This window comes from Micromys minutus, assembly GCF_963924665.1.
Source record: "Micromys minutus genome assembly, chromosome: X".
In the NCBI taxonomy this organism is placed as follows: domain Eukaryota; kingdom Metazoa; phylum Chordata; class Mammalia; order Rodentia; family Muridae; genus Micromys; species Micromys minutus.
In genome coordinates, this window is record NC_137970.1 from 112,764,374 (window position 1) to 112,787,305 (window position 22,932).

Genomic DNA, 22,932 nt, shown 5'->3' on the forward strand with positions numbered 1-22,932 from the left:
CTCCAAGGAAGCAGCTTCCAGCTCAGTTTCATCTTGATTTCTCTATGTCTTTATAAGCAAAGTAAATGATATCTTCAGAAATGTTGCTTTGTGGTTTTCAGACAATGTCTCAGTATGTAACTTGGGCTGACCTTGAACTATGGAGATCTTCCTGCTCTGGCCTTCAAAATATTGGAATTACAGATCCATACCAATGCCTGTCTAAGCATCCCTTCATTCCCCCCTTTTTATTATTCATTTTTCTTTTATTTTTACACTCCAGATTTTATTCACTTCCCAGTTCACCCTCTGACCATTTCACATCCCTTACCTCCTCTCCAATCCCCTGCCTCCAAGAGGATATTCCCAGCCCACCCACCCTACCAGACCTCTAAACTCCCTGGGCCTCCAGTCTCTTGAGGGTTAGGTGCATCTTCTCTGACTGAGCCCAGACCCAGCAGCCCTCTGCTGTATATGTGCTGGGGGGGGGGCTCATATCAGCTGGTGTGTGCTGCCTGGTTGGTGAACCAGTGTCTGAGAGATCTTAGGAGTCCAGGTTGAGGCTGCACGATAGCTTTTCATACAGGTTTACATACTCAACTCTCAATCCACAAACCCTCTACACAATAAGATTGCATCAAATAGACAAAGATACAGCCTGCCCTTCTATATAAGATATTAGACCTGTAAAACCCCCAATTTTCATAGCTTTTTAACACCAATAAATCCCACCTGGTCCAGCTGGTCCTTGGGAAGCTCCATGTTGCCTCGACCTCTAACCTCTGTCCTTTGACCTTCTTCTGACCTCTCAGCCCTCTCTAATTCCCTCGCCCCGCCCAGTCACTGGCTTTCCTTTATTTTACTAATTAAAATGGGAAGGTTCAGTTGGAGTCATGTGACTAGCCAGCCCTTCTTGGTGTAGTGGAATTAACATTAAAGTACAAACAGCTTCAGGACAATCTACAAATAGTAAGCATCCCTTCTTTAGTGTTTCTTTTAATGTTTGTTGAGTGTAACACGTACACACACACATACACACACACACCACAAACATCTGAGTTGGTTTACATGATTGTGGAAGTATGAAACTCTAAAATCTATAGGGCAATTCATAAGGAAGGGCAGAAAATGGAAACCTTTGGACAGACATAAAATTTATTCTTCCTTATGAAAAAATTCAATTTAGCTGATAAGGCCTTTCAATTAACTAGATAAGGCCCAAATGTGTTGATTGACAGTAATGTTCTTAAATTCAATTAACTGTAGATATTAGTCACGTGTATGCACAATAGGAACAGCATCTAATGCTTTATGGTACAACATGGTTGTCTGCCAAGCTGATACATAAAACTGGCCATCATAGCTCTGAAACCAATATTCATAGCTGAATTCTATCCTGATCAATAAGCAGGAAGAAGGTTTGTTGATGGCAGTACTCACAGGTGTTTTTGTGTTTGCTTATTGGTTTTATACTGCTGTGTTCCACGTGTTTATAAATTCTCAAAGCCCAAAGTAGTGACAACTAATGTAGTCCTTTTCTAAAAATTCAAGTATTAAAAATTAGTATATAAAAGTATGGCTTTCACTCCTCACCCTGGCTGAATAGGCTGTGTTCTCTTGTAATGCTCAGCAGTACGAGGTTCTGGTGAACCTAGCCTCATTTGCTCCTTAGTTCCTTCGCCCACCCAACCTTTGTACCTGACAAATCTACCCTGTCCTGTGCCAGGAAAGTGCTGCCACTGGCACCATGCCATACCCATACCCAGCACTGACCTCGGAGCAGAATAAGGTGCTGTCTGACATGGCCCACCAAACTGTGCTCTGGGCAAGACCATCCTAGGGGCAGATGAGTTCACTGGGGGCATTGGTAAGCATCTGCAGTTCATTGGGACAGAGAACAATGGAGAACAGGCTCTTCTGCCAGCAGCTGCTGCTGACTGTGTGAATCCTGCATTGGGCAGTGGGGGTGGGGGGTGATCCTCTTTCTGCTTCCAATAGACACTGTACCAGAAGGCAGATGATGGACGGTCCATTCCTCCAAATTATCAAGCCCAAGGGTGGTGTTGTGGGCATTAAGACAGATATGGGCATGATGCCCCTGGCAGGTACCAATGGCGAGACCACTACCCAAGAGCTGGATGGGCTATCTGAATGTTGTTCCCAGTATAAGAACGATGGAATGGACTTTTTAAAGTGGTGTTGAGTGCTAAAGATTGAGGAGCATACTCCCTTGCCCCTTGCCATCACTGAAAATGCCAATGTTCTGGCCCGTTCTGCCATCCTCTGCCAACAGAATGGCATTGTGCCCATTGTGGAGCCTGAAATTCTCCCAGATGGGGATTATGACTTGAAGCGCTGCCAGTAGGTAACTGAGAAGGAACTGGCAGCTGTGTCCAAGGCTCTGAGTGGCCACCATGTCTATCTGGAAAGTACATTGCTGAAGCCTAACATGGTCACCCCTGGCTATGCTTGCACCCAGAAATTTTCCAATGAGGAGATTGCTATGGTAACTGTCACAGCACTTTGTCACACAGTGCCCCCTACTGTCTGTGGGGTCACTTTTCTGTCTGGAGGGCAGGATGAGGAAGAGGCATCCATCAACCTCAACACTATCAATGAGTGTCCCCAACTGAAGCCATGGGCCTTGACTTTTCTTATGGCTGGTCCCTGCAAGCCTCTCTCTGCTCTAAGGGCCTGGGGTGGGAAGAAGAAGAACCTGAAGGCCACCCAGGAGGAAGACATCAAGAGAGCCCTGTCAAGGTAACTATACCCCAAGTGGCTAGTCTGAAGCCACATCCAGTGAATTTCTCTTCATCTCTAACCATGCCTACTAACCAGAGCTGATCTAAGAGGGGCCTCCAGGCTCTTGCCCATCACTCCTGCTGCCCTGGTGACTAATGTTCTGTGTTGTCTGTAAATGCTAATTCTGTCATCCCTTCTATTCCAGTGCCAATAAACAAGTATTAAACGGAGGAGAAAATGCTAGGTTTTATTATGAATTTTTTTGCTTACTTTGTTCTTATGGGCTCTCCTCACTTCTCTCTCCCACCTTTCTTCTCATCTTCAGCCAGCCCTCATCCTACCCACTTTCTGGTTTTATTAATGTTACATGTATTCTATTATACTCTTTTGTTCCATACCAATCTCTCCTTAAGATCTTTTCCCCTTTCATGATCCCTTTTAAATGTTATTACATGCACAGAGATTAGCATTCATATGAAAATAGCTAATGAATCATGTGGTTAATATGTGGGCAATATGCAGGTGGCTAGAATTCTCAGTGTTGGGTGGGACTTCAGCTGGACAATGGAAAAAAATGATTAGGACAAAAGAGGAAACAGCTGAGCGCAGAGGAGGGAGGAGAGCACGTCATGACTGAGATATGGAGAATCTTTGCACCATGGTTGAATAAATTACCCATAGAAAATGCAATCAGAAATAATCCATCCTTTGAGGGTTTTTTAATGTGTCTATACATATCACCAAGGAGAAAATAATCTCCTAAATGAATCCATAAATTTGAGCATAGTGACATAAAATTTAAAATAAACATTAAGGTTATTATTTTAATTGTGTGTAGTGTATTCGTGTGTGTGTGTGTGTGTGTGTGTGTGTGTGTGTGTGCGCGCGCGCGCGCGAGCGTGCACACTTGGAGGCCAAAGGAGGATGTCAGGTGTTGTAGTAAATATTATTTGGGTTTTTTAAACATTCTACTTAGATTATATAGACCCCAAATAAAGGACACAAAAAGCTTTATATTTATAATGTCTTAAATCACTAGAGCTGGGCAGATATCAACCTTTTATATTATTTTGTCTACTTCCCTGTCACTAGCCCAATATATCTCTTGCCATATTCCATCTGGGCTTCTCCTACTCTAGCAGGCCAGCTGTCATGGCTATGCACTGGAGATCCACCTACCCCATGATGACTTCTTCCCTTTCCCTCCCCACTGCTCTCCTAGACTCTGCCTCGGACCCCAAGCCTGGGAACCTTGATTCTGTTCCCCTTTCTTCTGCCCAGCCCAGGTTGCAGGCAGTTTTATTAATCAATCTAGGATACCTTGGGTAAGGGCAAGGTTTACAAACAAAAGCTGGTCTACATGAAGTTCTGCTCATCTTGAATCAACCAGATTGCAGGGTATAGAATTTAACACTTGAGTACAAGCAGCATTAGACCAACCCACTAGAGTTCTATCCTTCATCCTTCTCTATCCCTTTCTGCTATATTCCCTTGAGACAAGGTCTCTCAGTGAGTCTGGAGCTATTCTGGTGGCCAACAAGACATAATGATCTCCCTGTCTCTGCTTCTCACAATGTTATAGTCACAGGCTTTTGATGTGGGTGGTGGGGATTTGTACAAAGCTAGTTACGTTTGTATAGCAAGCACTGTTACCCACTGAGCCATCGTCTCCACCAAAGACAAATTATTAATAGATAATAATCTCTAAGCCCTGTGCTATCTTTTGCCTTTGAGAAAAGAGTTGGTAAAGGTAATTATAAGCAGATCATAGTATGACGCCAATGTCACAAGCCCCCATTAATTTAAAGAAAAGAAGTCTTAGTCAAGTTAGCAAACATTACTAAAATACATTAGCATGGGATACAGGTTGACATTTGTTTGCAATATGCAATAAAGTCTAGGAATGCCGTACTTCCTGTTGCCAGATAGCTGGTGATTAAATTCTGTCAGGAAGATGTTTTATTGGGTGGGTGGAGGGACAAATGTAGATGGGACAGTAGTCTGTAACGGAAGGAAGTGGAATAAATTTGAGTCATCTAAATTAAAGTATCTCAGAAAACATGAGACAGTTTAATCATGAGCAGGAATAGCTGGTCCCAACATGGGGACCCGAGTGATGACCCATACTTGTTTCAAAAGTTCCAGAAAGCATGCAGAGAGTTTAATCCACCTAACTTTCTCACCCTTCTTCATCTGCTGTCCTTTAGAGACATAAATGATTGGTACATCTGTAGACCCATATTCATTGGTTTTTTTTTTTTTTTTTTAATTCTGACTTCTATGGAAACACAAATAGCAATGTTCTCTCCAGAATTTTCTCCTTGAAGAAAATATCTCTTTCTGTTGAGTTCTTCTCTGCCTGAATGCCAGTAGTGTGGCTTTCTATTGGGGGCTTCAGTAGCTAGGTTGCTGGGCATAGCACTGAATGTGGATCGGACTCTCTCAGATTTATGTCGTACTCCCACGTGTCTGAACTTTGCTTTCCTCATCTATAGAGTATAAACAGCAATGTCAAAGAGACATTTTTAGTAAAAAAAAATGGAGGAAGAGTCCTTTGTCACCTCTAAGCATACATATACCTGTATTCTAAGTGGAGGTAGAAAAACACAGAACAGGAGAAAGAGAATAAGAAAAATGGATTAGGAAACTTTGCTTTGAGGCTTGGGGCTATTTTGTTGTTGTTTCTGAGCAAAGGCAATGTTCTTTTGTGAGCTGAAAACAATCCTGATGAAGGCTAGGGAAGAGCAGAGCTACTGACGTGTCTGGATCCCAAAGCTTTGAAGTCAAATTAGACATCACGGAACCCAATGCTGCCCTCACTCTTGAAAGGCTTGGAAAATGCCCCGAGATTAATGTTAGTTCCTCCACAAAAGTCTCCATCTATCTGCTTATTTCTTTTAATTATGACCGAGTTACCTAAAGCATGAGTCACGAAGATAAACAGACATGACCTATGGAAGTATATGACATTTCATTTGCTGGTTTTAGAACACAACAATGAAGCCATGAACATGCATCACAAAGGTGTTTGGATACATGCTTTGAAAATGCATTATTTTTTATGTCTGTATTAAAAAGGGACCCCACGGTCAATCTTGGTTTTCAAAACTTAGTTTTAAAACTCAACAAACATATCTTAGTATTGCCATGATATGAGTTAAATAAGGCTTTGTATGGCTGTCTCTGATTTTAATCAGGGAGGCAGCGGGTTGATAATGAGGATGAATAATCAGAAGTCGGTGTGGGTCATAATTGCATGATAGTCATCTGTATGAGGGTAAGTAGTTTTCTCCATAAAATGGAATAAAACGTGTCTCTCTGAAATGTAGCTCTCCCCAGAAACTACGTCTTTAGTCTCTAATTCTGGCCATAGTTGATCATATTGCAAATTCTATATTTTCCAAGGCTCACTGGTCTCAGATTACAGCTCTGGCATGGCTCCTCCCTTTTAGAAACTCTAGGGGGGAAAATGTTCGGTTGAAATTTTCATAGGGAATGTGGGGTTTCTGAGACAAGCTTTCGTGTATTCCTCACTAGCCTCAAAGCCAGTATGTAGCTGAGAAGTGACTTGAACCTCTGAATCTTCAGCTTTCGCCCTCTAGCTTGGGATTGCAGGGTGAGCATCAGTGTGTCTTGCTTTATGCAGGGCTGAGCATGTGACTCAGGGCTTCACATATACTAGGCAAGTGTCTCCCAACTGAGGCCCATCCTCCCCTAGCCTTGCTCAAAAGTGTTTAGCTCCTGCACGCGTTGGCTCTTTCAGCCATCCTTAAATGAGTCAGGATGGCATTCTTCAATAATTCTTTCATTGTCAAATAACACCCCTCATTTCCGCTTCTATATTTGGAGTTCTCTGTAGTTATATTTTACCTATCCGGGTAACTCAGAATAAAATCTTCTCTATTCAAAGACCAGTTTACTCAAAATCTTAAGTGTAACTGTAACTTATTTTCTCTTTTCTATGTAACATAACATATTATGTTATGTTCTGAGAATAAGGATCAGAATATCTTGGATGGCTATTGTTCACACACACGAACACACACACACACACACACCTTTTAAAAGATTTACATTTTCAGAATGTGTGAAAAATAATATACAAAGTTTCTATTTCTTCCTAATGTTAGCATCTTATGTTACCCTTGTACAGTTGTCACAAGAGACAATACTGGTATTCATACTACTGTTAATGAGATGACACTTCATTAAAATTTTGTCAAGGTTTTCACTAATGACTTTTCTGTGTTTCAGAACCCAGATGTAAAATACAATGTTGTATTTAGAAAACTACTTCTCTGATAAAAATCTTATAATTTCTATGACAAAACACAGTCTTGATTCAGTCAACTAAATTGATTAAAACTTTTCCATAGAGACAAAAAGGACAGAACTCTAAATACAAAGATCCTTTATACTTTAAACATTCTTTATTTTCTCTCTACTTCTTCTTAATGCACCTATTAGCTATCTGTCTTGTGTTCTCCAAGGCCCTGGGGATGAAGAATGAAGAAACAGATCAAGCAATCCCCTGCCCCTCAGTAGCTGACACTTTAATGGGGGTGGGGTAAGGAAAACACAGATAATAAGCCAAACAATTAGCTAGCAATAATAACTTGCAGAATGAAATGAAATAAGGAAATTCAATAAATGAAATAAAGAAAATAAGACGGATAAAATAAAATGCAAAATAGGGAAGGATATGGAGGATGTTAGGTGCTTTGGGAGCCATTTCTAATAATGTGCTCATGTATACAATGCCTAAGAGAAGTCAGAGAATGAGCCACAGAGGTGCATAAGGGAAGACGGTCATAGGTGGAGAAACTAGTTTAAACCCAGTGTGTAAGATTTCCCAACACACTGGAGAAAAAAACAGAGGCCAGGGTTGCTCAAAGTGAGTAAATGAGGCCAGAATAATAATTAAATGCAGCTCTATTACAGGGAGCATCACTGAAAAGACTTTGGCATTGAGGGATATAAGAATACACAACTGGAAAGTTAAAAACAGACACATGATATGACTTGATCATAAAGGAATCAATTCTGGATGCTGTGTGGAAAAGAAATCCTAATGGGGCACATGTTCAGAGAAACCTGGGCAGGAAGCCATTGAAAAAGAGAGAATATAGTGAGGATTTTGACTGGACTTGAGAGAGGGGTAGTATTGGGAGAGGATGATTCCATTATCTCTTGGAAGGAAGGTGACATGAAGTCTCCGGTAGTGAGTGTGACTTTGGAAATTAGTGGTTGAACTGGGGAATAATTTAAGATGCAGGAAGGATTATCTACATGTATTGCTGATGCCACCAAGACTTAAGATAGATGGGGTATGACAGAGAATGGAGGTGTGTGTTTGTGTGTGTGTGTGTGTGTGTGTGTAGTGCTAAAGTATATAGAGGATCAGGAGTCAGTGGAAAGCCTCACTGAAGGGGTAGTAAGCAGACTGCAGCGATATCACATGGTGGAGAATGATGTACAAGGAGGACACAGATGTAGCAGCGTGAAGCGCTAAGTCAGAAAATGAAGTAGTCCTCATTTAGAAAGGCAACAGGGGAGAGGATGTCCTCAAGGGAGACTTGTGTCTTAGAGTAAACGGGAAAAGAAAACTTCAGAGAACAGAATAAGATTAGAGAGAGTTTATTGAGGAGAGTTATAGAGAAGATACTGTCATCAAAAGTGGCTATAAGAGAAAGGTCTTTGATGAGTATCAACGAGTCCTAGGACTAATCAGGAACGTCTGTCCATGTGTCCAAGAAGCAGGACTTGTCAGATGGACATGGCTTGGTGTATGTCTTTTAAATCCACCTAACAGTCCTTGTCTGGATTATTCCAAAATCCTTTGAGCTTTGGTCTGTTTTTCACCCTATCCTTTGTTCTGGTAGAGGAGTGGTAGCTGGCTGGCAGTTTCATTTCTAGGGGTAAATCCATCAATTGTCTTCCCATTTAGTCCCCTGTAAATTTGGTTAGTGTGAATCAGTTCCATGAAGCCTGACCACTTCTGTGCGAATGCGATACAAATCAAGTTTCTGAATTTCGTAGCCTGAAAACCAGACAGTGGCACTCATGATGACCCCAGTAATATGGCCTAGCCTGAAGCGATGATGTCTGCTTTCCCATAGATTTACCTTAATTCTCTTCTACTAAAAACAGGTGAAGAATAGAATTCAGCTTAACCCATTATAATCCTTCACTGTTGAGACAGCAAATCCTGTTGACTACAAACTGATATTTGCTAATATTTGATATCATTTTTCCATATTTATACAGATATGATACGGGGAACTGTGGAGCAATATGGTTTGGCATATACTTTGGTGAAGTGCATAGACATGCCCCTTGTTACTTGAAGAACCCAGCATTGGTCATTAAGGTATCTTGGTTGGCTTCAGCACAGAATAGTAAAGCTAGGAGGCTAAGAGAATCAAAGAACTACAGTTCTCTCTCCTAAAAGGAAGTTTTGACTGAAGTATAAGCAACAACCAGGTTACATTAAGCATTATGGTTTGCAGGAATGAGTATGTGTCTTCTATTTTAAGTCTTAAATCGCCAGTACTATGATAGAGACAAACTGCTTTCCTCCTCTTGGAAAGAACTGTTTTATTAGTTGTCTGAAGGATCAGAGAAAAATTAACAAATGCAGTAATCTCAGTTTTTCATACTATCAAGGAAAGGAAAAATAACCACTTAAATTTTTTTCTTCTTCTCCTCCTCCCCCTCCTCCCCCTTCTCCTCTCATCTTCCTCCTCCTGATCCTCCTTCTCCTTCTCTTTATCCCTCTCCCTCTTCCTCCTCCTCTTGCTCGCCATACTCCTCCATATCATCATCATCATCCTTCTCCATCCTCTCTCCTCCCCCTCCTGTGTGTGTGTTTAGTTTACATTATGATTGCATTAAAAGTTAAATCATCAGCATTCATGGTAGTTCATATTTATAATCACAACATTCAGGGCACCGTGGCAGCATAAAATTGCCATGAGATAGACATGTCTGGACTACATAGTGAGTCCCAGACCAGTATGGGTTTTGAGTAAAATTCTATCTCAAAAACTAAAGTTATTTTTTAATTAAAATAAATACATAGGTAAAAACATAATCATAAGCCTGGAGAGTAATAAGAAATATAAACATAAAGGAAATTATGAGGAAAAAAAACAGTCAGAATAATGCTGTGGCTAATGTGACCCTGAGCAGAAGGTTAACAGAAAGAAAACTTATATGATTTTTTTTCTCCAAATGTCTATGACCTAGTGATGCAATTTAGGTGAGAAGAGGAGAGATATAAAGGCTTCTGAGTTTGTTGAACCCAAATTTATGAAGAGGAGTCAGTGACCTATTGTCCCCAGCATGAATGCAGCTTGCTACTTGAACTTTTATGATCAACCACGTGGGCTGATTTTCATGATGCTGGCACAAATAACAGGAAGAAGGTTTCATGAAACTTGAAAGCCATATTCAATGTCCATAACTGGTATTAGAGCATAGCTTCTGGTCCTTTTCTGTACAGTCTGTGTGTTTTTGTACTACCATGCCAGAGTTATGGTGACAGAAACTTAACAACCCACTGAACCGTCTGAGTTGCCTATCTGTCTCTTTACAAACAAACCAAGCCAAAACAACAACAAAACCCCAATTCTTCAGTTTGAGTGTTGGAGAGATACTGTTTTGTTTTGTTTTTTGAGATGGTAACTTTTGAGATTGTCTACTGACATTCTTAATTAAACCCAGACTTTGAAGTGATTTGAAGATGGAGCTCAGTTGGGAGAGTGCTTGCCTAGCATGCAAAAACTCTTGCTTAGATTCTCAGCATCAATTCAACTCCAGAGGTTCTCAGGCTTCTTTTATCTTTTTGTTGCCATGACAGTCAGGATATAATTTCTTTCCTTAGTAAACCTCACAATACAGCATGGTTTCCTGAGCTACAACCATCTTGTTCATGATCCACGCAGAGAAACGGAGAAAATAGAAGGAAAAAAGAAAACTCTTCTTCCAGACTGTCAGTTCTATTTCAGGGGGCTTTAAAAAGCCTTTTAAAATTCTTCTGCAGTGTTTGTTTTAAGGTCAGTGGCTAGATCTTGAATAGGTAGACACATTAACAATAAAAACTGAAGATTAGACTACTTACTCCTGGCGTCAGTATACTCTGCTAACATTTTTTATTTAAGTCGTTTTCCTACAATATATTTTGATAATATTCTTCATATATCCTTTATGTCTCTCAACTCTGTCAACATCCTCTCCATGTGCCTACACACCTGACTTCATGTTTCTCCCCCACCCCTCTGTCTGTCTCAAAATCAAAAACAAAGAAAAACCCAACATGACAAAAAAATGTCTAAAAACAAATAAAAACTAAAGGTGCATATACATACACTTACAGAGTTACAGAAAGGGGGGGGAGGGTGGAGGAGAGAGAGGGGCTGTTTTGCATTGGCCTATTCTTGGGCATGGTGCCTGTTCTGGAGTGTACTTAATATGCCCAGTGACACTCCCTTGGATGCCCTGCTAATATATGATGTTTTCTTCTAGATGGAAAACGGTAAAGTGGACTTAGCTTGTGCAATTAGCAGGCTCTTCAATGAACTTTGGCCTTGGGCAAAATTCAAGAATGAGAGCAAATACATAGTAATATGTTTTATTATTCATGTGCCCTGTGGAATACTTAAGGGTACACTAAAGTTTAAAGTAATACAATAATGAGCATGGCATGCCATATAGAAAGCAGAGGTAAATGTTTAACAACTGGCTCTCTGGGGAAGGGCTTGGCTCGTATCACAGACCTCATTTCCACTATGATGGGCATTAAGCTTCTGAGAGTATAGCACCAAACAGAGTTGGAAAGAGATGCTAACACTTGGCACTGTGGGCTAGTATGACCTGGCTGCACAGCATCACAAGAAACAATGATGGAAATTAAGAACATCTAGAAGACTGGATCCGTCTTTCAAAGAATTCATTATAAGCCTGTTCTCCCAACACATATGCCACCATAATCAGTGCCTGTGATCTTTCTTTGCCTGTATGGGAACAAATCTCGTCTGAAATGGCTGAGTCTTTCCAGTATAGAAGCTGGAGAATTACTTGCCTGGATTTAGTCAAATACTCCTGCATCACTCTGGGGAGGAAAAAGAGGTACCATGCAGATACCTACCAAGGCTAGTGGTAGATGTATCCTGTTTGCCAGAGGTAGCAGTGGTAGGGGATGAGCCTCCAGGACTCAGCATCTACAGCAGAAGGACCTCCATGGGAATTGTGCAATGGTAATTGGATGCTGTTCATTATGTAGCCACTGGGTTTGCTTATCTGTCTTGTCAGAGAAACAGTGTTTTATCTGAAATAGCTAAGGTCAATTGTTGTTTTGGATTAATAAAAAATATGTTTCTTTTTCAACCAAAAGTCGTGTCTCTCACACATTAGCTACATGGCAAAATTCATAATGAAGAACATAAGTTAATTTCAGTAATTGTCACTGAATTAAATCTCACTTTTTTATACTGTGTCAAAAATGTAGCATGAGCAAGTTATAAGTTAAATATAATTAAAATGAAATTGAAATGGTAGTTTGGTAATTAATATCTGTAAAAACAGGAGACAAATACTGTTTGGAGTTAAAACAGCATAGAGGACTAGAGCCTTGAGTGTTCCTGAAGAAGGAATCCTGACACTATTTGAATACGTATCCAATTAAAGGAGCAGGATGAATAACAGGAAAAACTTCTGAGGGGTAAATAATAATATTCAATTTTCAAAAGCAGAAGTCTAATTAAGGATAAGGAAAAATAGGTCAATGTCAAAAATAAAAAAATAAATAGAAATAGAAAGAGATATTTGCCAACGTGATCCCATAACTAACTCAGAAGAAAACAAAGCCTAATAGTAATAACCTTTGACCATGACCCCTCCCTCTAAGGAGAAAGGGAACTGTCCAAGAACCTTAAATCTTCCCTGCTTGTTTTGTTGCTCGTAGTGGTGATGGTATAGCAGTTTTGAAAACTATTTTGTATGTGCTTGTGAGACTGAGCAATTGACTGATTAGATCAATGGTATTGGGAGCCAGAGTTCTCACAGTGAGAGAGGAAGGACAGATCTTTGGAATAGGAGAAGAAAAGGAAGAAGCCTGTGGCGTTGGATTGGAAGTAGAGACATCATGATGAACTCATCCCCAATGCTGATCTACAGAGGCAGCTGCAAGTAGGAGCCCGCCCTAGCACTGAGCACAGATCTTGCCAAGATTTTGTTCTCTCACTTTCTCCAGTAAGTGGAGGAGGAGAGGATTCTGGGATTGGAGCTAAGGAAGTCTGAAGTAAGCAGGCAGTGCTCAAGAGTGGCCATAGGAGACAGCTCGAAAGGTTCCTGCTTTCCAATTTGGAACCATTTTATCCTCAAAAATCCAAAAAGTAATAGGTTTAACAAATAGACTCTAAGAAATTAGACTCATAAGTCTAAACAAATACTAACACCTAAAGTCAGGGGGAAAACATAATAAATCAAATAAGCCCAGCTGTCAACTGTTTGACAATGGGATTGATTTACCTTCTCTAAAAGGAATGTCATGAGTCAAACTTGAGAGTACAGCCAGTGATCTCGGCTAGTAGGAGTGCTGAGGCAAGAGAACCTCAGTTCAGTGCCTGCCTGGGTTACAGAGTTTAAGGTCAGGGTGGGCTACACATGAAGACTGTTTCAAAGCAAATAATAATAATTTAAAAAAAAAAACAAGAAAAAGGAGCATGAGAAAATGAGTCTAGAATGTCTGAGAACCTAGCTTAGAGTTTTAGAGGTTTAGCCCATTACCATCATCACGGCAGGAACATGGTATCATGCAGGCAGGCACTGTCCTAGGGAAGGAGCTGAGAGTTCTATGTCTGGATCCATAGGCAGCATCCTCCCGGAGAACGGTAGTATTTGTTGTTTCTACAGACAGCTAACAACCCAAGACTCTCTGATGCCACTGGACCTTTATCCACTCCTGTGTATTTTATCCTTCCATCCTGGTTTCTGTCATTAGCAACGATGTATTGAAGCGCTCCCAGTCTTTTGTTGTTGATGATTCATTTTCTTAAGTTACTGGATCTGTAGTGGTAAAGCTTCTCAACGTGAGGAATTTATAGTCTTCCAATGAACATGAAACTCTGGACATGCCTGTGAAGTGTTATCCAGATTAGATTAATTAAGGTAGAAAGACTCACCCTAAATGTGGATGACACCATTAAATGGGCTGAGGTCTTAGAGGGCATAAAACAGGAAAAGCGAGCTGAGCATCAATTTTCATCTCTCTCGGCTGTAGATGCAATGTAACCAGCTCCCTCGAGCCCCTGCTGCTCTGACTTCCTCACCATAATGGATTGTACTCAAACTGTGAACCAGATTTTTTAAAGTGTCATACTGAAGCCCATTGCTATGTGTAATTCTTATATGCTTATGAAAAACTTTTTTAAAAATATCATAAAGATATAACATTTAGAGGGAGTTTCTGTAGTGTGTGTGTGTGTGTGTGTGAGAGAGAGAGAGAGAGAGAGAGAGAGAGAGAGAGAGAGAGAGAGAGAGAGAGAGAGCTATCCTTGATCACAGGTTGAGCACATGGTGCTGAAGTTTACTTCTCCTACCAAATCGTTTTATTGTGGGACTCAAGTCAGCACTGTAGGAAATTAAAAGCCTTGGATCCCCGAAGAACAGCAACAACAAAAAGAATAAATGAAAGTAACGCAAGGAAACTGCACTAAATGGAGATCTCAGTGCATCTTAGGAATCGACCTGCATTTGTCTCTGATCTTTAACAACACAGACCTCCTGTGAATACGTTTTCTCTAGCCTGTGAATGTAAAGTAAAACCCCAAAGGCCAGTAATGGCATCCCCTAAATTTTTCTGTTGGATATTCACTCTACCTTAAAATAGTTTATGTAACCAAGAAATGATCTCTTATTTAAAGGGGTGGTGACTCATGTGGAGGTATAAATACATAATTACTCCTCAGCTCTAATGACATTTCCAAAAAGTGCTTCTAATTTTTCTAAACCAGAGCAGGGTGCCCTCCTGACAGCATTTGTTTTTATTTGTCTCATTTCCCATCTCTTCCCTGCTAGGCATGAGCTTAAAGGGAGCAGAAGCTAGATCTGCCTCATTCATCACGGGCCCAAGGCAGTGCTCACATTCTAGGCACTTGATAAACGTGTTTAAAGTCTTTTCTTGAAAAGAGTTAATTGAATAGAAGCCTTTACTGAAAGAGGTGTTCTCTTTTTTCAACAAATATTTTGGAAGCACTTGATGATTTTCACCTATTTTGCTTCTCTATGTGAGGGCTTTAGGGATCATTCCAGAAATTTCCAGTCTCTGACAAAGCCCAGTTTCTAGGCTGTCTGCTGGGACAGGAGTGTTTGCAGAGTCGCTCTGCCACCTCTTGGCAGCACCTGGAAACTACAGCATCTCTGTCGTTCCTCTGGTCTTGAGAGAGAAGTGCAAGTTCACTTGCCCTGTAACCCTGGAGCCCGGGTCATTCTTTCAACCATTTCAGAAACGCTCATTGAACGCAAATTGCTTAGCAGGACCTGTGTCAGAACCTGGAGTCACAGTTCTGAAAGTGCAATCATGACTCTTGCCTCAAGCCGGTTACAGTCTGCTTTAAGAAGAAAGAGGACAGCTCTGAGTGCCCTATGGCCCTTCTATCCTGCTTTTTCTTTGGCACTCTTTGGCTATTTTTTTTTTTTTTTTTTTTTTGCTGCACTCTGGTAGCCCATCCTACACTCCAGAAAATAGTAACAGTATGCATTTTGCCTTCTTAAGGAGAAGAGCAAGAAAATAAGTGGTAGGGTTTTGTGAGGGTGTGGAAATACGATCAGAGTTGCAAGGGTGATTCACGTGATGCAGATTCTTCACAATGCTCAGTATGCCTTTTGTCCAACACCAGGCTGATATCCAAACTAGTCCATTCAAGGCAACTTGCTGCTCCTGAATTCAACACTCTCACGTGCTTGAAGAAGGAGGAGGAAGAAGAGAAGGAGGAAGAAGAGCAGGAGGAGGACAATGAGAGCTTTCTTTTCATCTGGCATATTTGAAATGCAGCTGCTGGGCTCACATTCATAATGAGCCCACATGACCAGCATATCACCAGTGTTCCTGCAAGAACTGTGGTAGTGAGAAACGCAGGCAGGATCAGCCACCTGTGAACCAGCCTGTGTAAGTAGGCAATTCACCTGCTTTCTCTTGTATAAAATGGAACTATCAATGAGCCTCCATTGTAAAGCCGATGTGCACAGTAACTGCAATTAGGTGATTGTTTCTATAGTTGAGGGGATTTGGACATCTAGATCTGACCTTACCAAAGCTTTCCTAGCTGCTGGGTGGTCCAGGTGATGAGAAGACAAGCAGCCTGGCTTCTGAGCTTGACCTGCACATGCAGCCACTCTGCCCATTTAAATGCCTCCATCTGTTTCTCTGGCAACAGAAATCTCAAATGACTCTGCACAGTAATACTCTGGTATCATTGTGCTGAGCCTGGGTCTTAGCTGAATGCTGCACTTGCTGTTTGATTCCCTAGGAGATCATACAGGTACGCTGCGGAGATCCTTTCTACTCTATATTGATGGAAGCACTGGAAATGGCATGCTTTCAACATGATTGTTTTCATGCGACATCTTTGGGAACATGATACACACCTCAAGAAACAGCAGCTTTGTAAACAAACTGGTCTGATATGTATCCCAGCTCTACCTTTTGACTCCAGACTGGGCTTTTCTTGATGTTGAAAGCAAGCACAATTTCCTCATAGAATTGGTGTAGGAGAATAAAGGAAAATACATACATATACATGCATACATACGTACATATATTCATATAAATGTGTATATATGTCCACACGTGTGTATGTATGCACACGGGTGTTAAATATACCTCAAGTTGAGATTCAATGGGTGATAACTCCCACCGTGTAGAAGTTTAGCCATGGCTGTGAAGAGTGAGCAAGCTGGGGATGATCCAAGCACCCAATGGGCAACCATAGAAAGCCAACATATGGGAGGAATGGAGGGGAATAGGTAGAACAGAAAAAAAAAAAGAGTTGCAACTAATTTCACTCTGGTCTCAAAATGCAGAGTGTAGCATGTCTTCCTGGTAAAGAGTCAACCCTCAGCTGTGATTTACCGGACTCCACAGTCCTCTCGCTGCCTGCACCATCTGGGAGAAATGTGCTGATTGAGAGCAGCAGCCCTAGCTGCTGCCACAGCTGTCCCTCTGAGAACAAGGTTAATGGCGGGGTTAAAGAAAAAGGCAGGTGAAACGTGTCTCTCTAGTCCATTCCTCCTCTTGCTTTAATGAATGCTAGTTCCAAAAGCTCCCTTTTCCTGGAACTGAGGGCCACTTGCCTTGGAAGACAAATCAAACTAAATTGATACTCTTTCAGATGTTTTCTTAATCAGTCATATGAAAATTCTGAAGGTGGAACTGACTCAGAACAAATCTCCCTCTTCTCTATGAACCAAGTTTCAGCTGTTTAGATCTGATTGGGCCTCCAAGTGTACTGGGAAAGAGGGCTGGGTTGGCAGCAAACTGGGTTGGAGGAAAATTCCTAACTTCACTTAGAAGCTCAGGACCCCAGGTTTCAGATTTGGATCGGGTAAGTGGGATCTAAAACAGGACAGATGTTAGGGAGAGTTCGAATTATACCAGATGCAGAACTGGAAGGCATGGCAGCTGGATTTAAGCTATCTCAGATGTGAGGGTTTATGGTACCTATTGTCCGTGGTTTGATGAAAAATAAACTCAAAACTTCAGTTGTCATGGTGATGCTGGAAGCTTCCCAAGTAAATACAAGCTACATCTTACTTGTATTGACAACGTCATGGCAGGAACATTTGGTATGACCCTTCTGATGAAGCCACACAGTCACCTAAATGTGGCATTTAAAACAGACATGTATACTGAAAACTTTAGCCACCAAGGAGTTATCTCCAATGACTTCCACATTTGCACTGAAGATTTGTGAGATGCAGTCTAGAAGCTAAACATTTCTTGGGGGTACAGTGACGAATCCAGAAGAAGCTGGGACTGAGCCCACAAAGCAAATAAACTACCTCCTGAAAATGCATCTATAAACAGGGAAACAAAAAAAATCTCAGGCCAATGACATTCAGAGAATGTAGTAGCTGAAAATACAAGAGATAAGTAGGGTGAACTAAATAAAAAGGAACAAATAATGAAAATACAGAATAACTATAACCCAAGGACTAGATCAAGGAGACACCTCAGTGTAAGGATGACAGGGCATGCCTCATAGTTAGGGCTCAAAATGAGTCTGACCAACAGGGAACAAGATGGGTGTTAAACATTTTGTTTTGGGAACTATGCTGGATAGTTTTATGCCAACTCGACACAGCCTAAAGATTGATGAGAGGAGGCAGCATCAATTAAGAAAATGCCTCCATAAGATGGGGGTGTAGGCAATTATATATGACATTTATTTAAAATTAGTGATTGATGGAGAAGAGCTCCTCCCATTTTCGATGGGCTGGTGATCCTGGGTTCTATATGAAAGCAGGTTGAGCAAGTCATGAGGGATAAAGGCAGTAAGCAGCACACTACCAGGGCCTCTGTGCAGCTCCTGCCTCCAGGTTCCTGCCTTCACTGCTATTGAGGATGAATGGTTTTATGAAACTGAGTTAAATAAACCCTTTCCTCCATGTGTTGCTTTTGTCCATGGTGTTTCATCATAGTAATAGTAACTGCAACTAAGATAAGAATGTTTGATACTTTCCCTCTTTCTGACCTTATCTTGTCCCACCTCATCGTATTGAGATGAGTGATGCTGGCATCCCATGTGATTACCAACTCCCAAATTCTTAACTGTTGGGTTCACTCTATGTATTCAGGAAATAGAGAAGTCTACTTTATGGCTCTGAGATCTTCAAGAGCTTTGTAGATGACTGGCTGGTTCCTTTTGTATATAGCCAGTAGGGAAAGGAGGATTCCAAATCACATGTTTGAAGGCACAGCCATATACACATCCATATATTTATGTATGTATGATATCATTTCTGTTCATATTTCATTGGCCATAACTCAGTCTTTTGGTCCCATGACAAGGGATACTAATACTGGAAACCGGTCCTATGATTTATAAAAGGTGGGGAAGGTAGGGTGTGGTGAGCACTCAGCACCTCTGCTTTATGCCCCTGTGGCCACTCTAGTCCATTTTACTGGCCTGACAGTTCTGTCAACATGCCACAGTCCTTGTCTTTGGGGTCTTTGCAATGACTTTATCTGTGCATCTTGCTGATGGGAAACCACCATTGCCACTGAAAGTGTTTTCTTTATCATGTGCAGGAAGAGTCTCATCCTATCTCGCTGACTCCTTTATTTTCTTCACTCACTGTACTTTAAAGACAGGTATGTACTTACCCCAAATTAGGTGCTTTATTGTCTGCTGTCCCATCCTGCTCAGAAGTAGTTACAGATTTGGAATGTTTTCCTGGCTCTAGGGAATCAGAGACCTTGTACATCTTGTTTTGGGCCATATCCTCAGCATTTGGAACAATGCCTGACTCACAGTAGTTGACTTTATAAAGAACCAAGCAAACAGAAAAATAAGGAAAAAAAGAAGCTGTCAAGTAACATAATGCCTGGGAAGGCTGGAGGCTTGTTAATGAGCATGCTGGCCAGTTGCAGTAAAATAGTTAATACTTCTGCAACACTTAGCATGAATTTAATGTTCAAGATGTCACTCAGAATGTAATGTGATTATTGGGTTTGTTCTGTAAGAAACAAAAGTACAGCATAAGAAGGTTAAGCAAGTTGTCCAAAATTGTGCAGCTATACAATGTAGGGAATATTCAGTGGCAGCACCAGTGGTCAGAGGCCGAAAGTGATAGTCCCTTTATCCTTGTAGGCTTGGGAGGAACTTGGCTTGGGGTACAAGATATAGAATTGTATACTGGTGTGAGAAATGGGCACACTTTGGAGATTTGGAATGTTCGCCTGAGACGTGGTTTGCCATTATACTTAGAAAGGGGAGAAGGTCCTTGATCATATACAGCCATATTTATCCTAGTGATATAAGGTACTCTCATATTCAACTTGTGCTCACCCCAAAGATTAGCCCACACTCCCTGCTTGCCTCCTGACGAAGTTATTATGTGACATAGTGAGGGAAATGAGGGCAGAGGATTAGTCAACTGAACCCTGGGAGAAAACAAATGAGCATATAATCTTCACAAGAGAAGGCTGCATAGAAAGCCAAACCCCACCATTCCCAAAGAGTTGACTGAATAAAAGGTGAATCATCTCCACCTTCCTCCTCGTAGCAGTTACAAAATCAAAATGGACATTCCTCCCCTTCTCGGCAGAAAAGCACAGGCATTGAAGAAATGTGTGATACAGACCTCAGATAACAGCAGCGCTATAATGAGCTCTCCTGAAGGCGAATTGTTCTCTGGCTCCTCCTCTCTTCAACTCTAATTGCTTAGGTCATACATAGTGCAGACCTCTTCTTCTCCTATCACCACCTGGTCTCTTCTCTGGCTTGCCTCATCTAGACATTGACTTCGGTTTCCAGCCACAAGCTGATGACACCCCCACTTGCACCTCAAGCTCAGAAGTCTTGCATGAGCTCCACACTCTTATGCATTCTTACTGATTTGACATCAGTGTGGGCCATAGAAGAACACCCTCACTTCAAAAGTCAAAACCCTCCCTTCTAAAGCTGTGCCTGCCCCATCCTCTCCATCTCAGCACAGAGGACCACTGTGCAGTTTCTTAGAACCCAGGTTGGGGAAGCATCCCTGCACCTTCCTAATTCTTTATTCTTCTACCCCCAGTCCTCATGCAGTCAATCCCTGCCAGCGTAAGCTACAAAGTCTATAGTCACTTTTCATAGTTCAGTTCTATATCACTTTTTGTCTACATGACACCAACAGTCTTTGCTCTTGGAGCATATTGCTACCCTTTTTGATGTACCACCGATATTTAAGCAGTGAACCTTTGAAACTTTGATGCAGTGAAATTCATTGCACTCTATTAGAGTTGAAGACATCATTATGAAGTATGGTTTAGTTCAATAAAAGTACAGAATAAACACACTAAATACCTGCATTTATAAACATGGACTGGTATACATATCGTGTATTTTCTGTCAATGCCAAAGCAATGATGTTCTGTTAGCAATGCTCTTGGCACCTATATTCCTTGGAGAAAACAGCTGATTCTAGAACTGGGGAACAATATAGATCATCATACAGCAAAACCCCACAGCATGAGTCTTAATAATGGGGGTCATTATCAGACAAACCAAGATTAGGGTATTTTACAAGGTTGTTTAAATTCCTTCCCAGGGGAGACAATGTCTATCCTTTTGGCTAAAGTCCCAATGACAAACCAAGACAGAAATTCACTAGACTTTACTCTAGGGAACCAATTAGTTTATTGGGCTTCCTTACTGAGCACAAGTGAGGGGCTACTGATGAAGGTTTGGTTATTCCTCCCCACAAGAGGCAACACCTAGACAGCCTTTATTCGGTAGGAATAAGGGCTTCCCCATAGCCATACAGATGGAGCCGCTCTCCTCTAGTCTTCCTCTATGTGTATACTCTAGCCCTTCCATGAGGAGATCATGTGCAATTAATGTAGAGCTGCATACTAGTAGGAATGCTAGATTCTAAAGTGAGGATCCCGTGACTCTCTCCATCCCTCCACAGGGAGGGTGTAGATGGTTAACAAAAGCAGCTAGGGGAAATGTTTTCTAAGGAGGTGTAGCTGAACTTCACAATATGGCTGCTGCTTGACTTTGAGAACAATCACTGACAAGAGGGTATATTATTAGAACTCCCCAAATCTTTAGTTGTGAAAAACAAGAAAAGCATCCCATACCAGAAAACACCATGAACATGTAGCAACTAAATGCAATGTGAGGTCCTGAATTTAGACCTGAAACAAGAAAAGAGCAACGTTAAAAATTGCCCAAATTGACTTCAAACCTTCTTTGTAGCTGAGGGTGGCCTTGAACTTCTGGCACTCCAATCTCTCTTACTTACTGAGATGATGGGCACGTGCTCTTATACATCACAGAAACTCCGATTTTTCTTTGGGATCACAACCCAAGCTGCTGAAAATCAGAAGAGAAAGGCAGAGAGTGCAAGCCGTCTTTGCCAGGGGCCGTGAGAAGCCAGGCATCTTGCACAGTCTCTTAAATTCATGCTGCAGAGAAAAGCAATTTTTGGTTGGAAAAGAGGAGCATTTGCAAAGTCAGAGTTTATCCTAGATGACTCAGAAAGGCCTAGAGGAGCTTGTTAGAAATACTGATATCCCTGGTCCTGTGGTAATTCTGAATTGCTACTGCCTTGGGTATGTACTCCTGGACTTCTTAGCAAGCTCTTTCAGGTGATTCTGTTACATATCCAGGATTGAGAGCTACCTGTTTAAGAGGTACTATGGAATAAAAAAGAAACATGCGCTGAAAATGAGGAAGTGGGTCTTTTTGATTATTAGAAAGTCACTCTGGGTAGAAGGAAGGCACACAGCATTTCTAATACTAGATGTAAGACAGTTCGGGATAACTCGCTATGATCAAAAGGCAGGCAAGATTGAAGATGATTATTCTAGATGTCTCATGGACCTCAAAGTTTCCTGAAAACTTGTTAGGGTTGTTTGGACATCAGATAATGTAATTCTGTTGAGTATGTGGAGCCCAAATGGATCCTTGGTTTATTTAGATCCATGGGGCAAAAGTGCTGCCTTTCTCTGAGTGTGGCACTTGTTCGGCTTCATCCAAAATGCCAAGTGCATGCATGTGTACATGCACACACATTTGCACACATGTGGGCACCCACGTGTTCGTGTGTGTGTGTGTGTGTGTGTGTGTTTGATCCCAGTACCACCATGTTCTCACTGCTCAATAAAACTTAACATTTTAGTATAAAATGTGATGAAGTGCCACACATATTGTATCCCTGCCATAATTCGAATGTTGAATGAGGGTAAGGATTAATAAAAATATGTAAATGAGCCAGAAACAATATTCAGCTGTTATAAGAAATAAAACAATGTTCTATCATCTTTAGGCAAATATCTGAAGCAGGATACCATCATCATATCAAGGGAAATAAGACAAACTTAAACATTGCATGTGTACCTCATATGTAGAGCTGCCATTTTCCTAAGCATTCATACATCCATATGACATGACAGTAGGAGGGGGGAGGTTTTGGAAAAAGGAAAAGAAGTATCAGGACAGG

The 22,932-nt window shown here is 41.3% G+C and overlaps 1 pseudogene across 1 annotated transcript; it reads left to right on the forward strand.

Annotated features, from left to right (window-relative positions):
* The first annotated feature begins 1,726 nt into the window (after positions 1 to 1,726).
* Positions 1,727 to 2,813, forward strand: LOC308414777 (fructose-bisphosphate aldolase A-like; annotated as a pseudogene). The gene has a single exon. The product of its transcript is annotated as a fructose-bisphosphate aldolase A-like (transcript).
* Positions 2,814 to 22,932: the final 20,119 nt, after the last annotated feature.